Raw genomic sequence first — 2,820 nt, 5'->3', positions numbered from 1 at the left:
GCTTCTTCTTCTAGCTCAACTAAGTCACAGGTACAACAATAAGAAGACATGAAGCAATTCAATAACAACCTATATTAATCAAAGGATTACTATGATGGTGAAGGCACAATTAACATGCATGCATGCACATTATAATGACCATATCTAGAATTACCGCCATGATAACTAGACAGTAGCAATTGGACCACAATACAAACATAATAACACAAAGGTGAGATATTGGTAGTTTTTACTCTTTTAAGACAAGGAGTATTTTTCACTAGAAACCACCTATATACATATCTATGTCTAGTAAAAGAATCAATCTTAATTAGGGAGAACGTGATGATGGTTACTATAATATAGTTAAGGTGGTTCAGAACCACCTTTAGGTTATATAATTTTCACTTATCAAATCAACGACAGCATGGTAAAGGACAGCAGGCGACAAAGCAGCTACGAATCTCACTTTTGGCAAAATGGACAAAATAAATTCAAATTCTCATAACCATACAGCTACTTCAAAAGAACGGTCCATAAAAGGTAAATTTGATCACAAGACACAACAATTTTAAATTGAATTTACACTATTGCACTTGTCGCTCCCTAGACCATAAACCAAAACAAAACCCAACAATAACAAATTACAACATCCAACTAATTGTTTTTGCTTACTCAACACAATCAACTATCCAAGAATTAATTGGGTTCCCACATGCAGTCATTCGAAAGCAACATCTATTAACCATATTCACATCAAAGAATAAGCAACATTACAAAACAAAAACCAATTAGTGACAACCATACCTATTAGGTGAACCCAGAAACAGTCCATGAAAATTCACGTTTACTCAGCCGGACAAAACATCGCAAAATATAATTCTGAAGACACATCCAAAGTGACATTCAGTTACTACGATTACTTCTCATTTTTAACTCATCATTACAAGACATCGCTCTGAGTCTACAGGAATAAGCACCAGATATTTCCAAAAGCAAATTATACGTTGACTAATTTCGAAACCATCTACACACAGGACATATAAGCAGAAACAAATCCATACTCAATTTTTTTTAAAAAAAAAAACACAAATAGAAGAACTATCTTGTATTAATCTATCTCAAACCAGGAAGAATCCATGTTCATCAAAAATGTTTATAACTACTAACCCTGTATGGCAGCGCCGGCGCTGGAGGAAAGACAAGGTGCGCAACGCGTCTAGGTGGCGAGGTTGTAAGCGGCGATGGCTAGGGCTCCACAGGACGAACAGGGGTAGCGCTTGCTAGTTGTCTGGCGGCGCAGGGGTGGGTCTTCAATAGCTGCGTGCGTTGTGGCAGAGCAAGATGAGGAGTGGATGCATCTTCAATGGAGGACCGACGGTGACATGCAGCAGAACCGGTGGTGCAGGGGTGGTCTCCAACAGTGGCGTGAGTTGTTGCAGAGCAAGTCGAGGAGTGGATGCGTCTTCCTTGGAGCTCGGACCGTGACATGCAACAGCACCGTGTGGCGCAGGGGTGACTTCGAAGCGCCCCTATTTGGGTCGACGACCAGCGCTCCAGCAACGCTGACTTCGGTTGATGGCGGCGACAGACGTGGACCATAGGGAAGAAGGTTTGATCGGCGCTGAAAGTGGAGAGGTTGGGGGGAAGTGAAGAGGTTGGGGGATGTAGTTGCACGATAATCCTATGTGTAAATTAGGTTTACATTGGTAAATTGGATATATTAGGATTTACCTTAGGTAATTAGGGATGTGGCTTTTTGAGTGAATTAGATTTTTTGATCCAACCCAATAAAAATTGGGAGGAGTTAGCTATGGACTTGTGTTGGTTACATAGCGAAGTTGATACATATTACAAGTTACAAGGCTTGTTGATGTTTCAAAATCCAAAATTGTACGACTCATCGATATGCCATGCAAATTTAAACTGAATTCTTGTTTGCAACAAAATAACCCTAAATTCCACAAAATTTAGCCACTATCCACAACTACCAGCAACTATCAAAACAAATTCAAACCCAAAACCAACCCCTGCATACACAAAATTCGTACCATAATATCACTAACAACAAGAAATATAACAAAAAATGATTTTGTTCAAGGGAGTAGAGCTTGGCACAAATGAAAATTAATCATAAAATATTAAGAATTACAATAATTAAACTCAATTTATAGCAAATGAAACTTAATTATTTACGCAAACTAAAATAATAAAATGTAAGTGAAATAAATTCTAAATACATTTCTTAAAAATTCGGATATCGCACAAAATGAAAAACAAAGAAACACCAGAATCATAAAACACAAAACCATTCCGAAGCCTAGCTCAGGATATCTCTAATTCTCTATTTCAAAAGAATAATTTTCTTATCCGCAACTATAATTCCTGAACGAAGATCAAAATTATGATAACATTGGAGAATCATTTGTCTTACATAAAAAAAAAGTCCCAAAACTCAAAACACTATTTAATCACTATCTCCAAGGTCCAAGCCCCATCAAATATGTATGTCTTATGTATAAAGTATCAACAATAGACAATAACCACTTATAATTAGCCCTAATGAAATATCAACTACAGGTATTATTTTTCCCATCTATCTGTATTACGAAGCTTATGCGAGATCTAAGAGTAAACACGAAGCTCAAACTTTTACTTTCAAAACATTGTGTTTACCTTTAAAAAAAATTGTGTTTATGATTTTGAATTTTTTTTTCTTGTGTTTCTCTTAAAAAAAAAGTTATATTTATTTTTAAAAAATTTTATACGTTTATCATTATAAATTTTATTTTTGTAATAAAATTTTTCTTTTTTTATTTTCTATTTTTCTTCTTTACCCTT

The 2,820-nt window shown here is 35.7% G+C and overlaps 1 long non-coding RNA gene across 1 annotated transcript in view; it reads right to left on the bottom strand.

Moving 5' to 3' along the window:
* Positions 1-2,008, bottom strand: part of LOC110270044 — a 9,079-nt gene extending 7,071 nt beyond the window's left edge. Inside the window, exon 1 of the long non-coding RNA XR_002359043.1 lies at positions 1,150-2,008. This is a non-coding gene — a long non-coding RNA (uncharacterized LOC110270044). The remainder of the gene's footprint in view (positions 1-1,149) is intronic.

This window comes from Arachis ipaensis, chromosome B01 (assembly GCF_000816755.2).
Source record: "Arachis ipaensis cultivar K30076 chromosome B01, Araip1.1, whole genome shotgun sequence".
NCBI classification, from domain to species: Eukaryota; Viridiplantae; Streptophyta; class Magnoliopsida; order Fabales; family Fabaceae; genus Arachis; species Arachis ipaensis.
The sequence above is the reverse complement of the archived record's forward strand: the minus strand, read 5'-3'. Positions and strand labels throughout refer to the sequence as shown.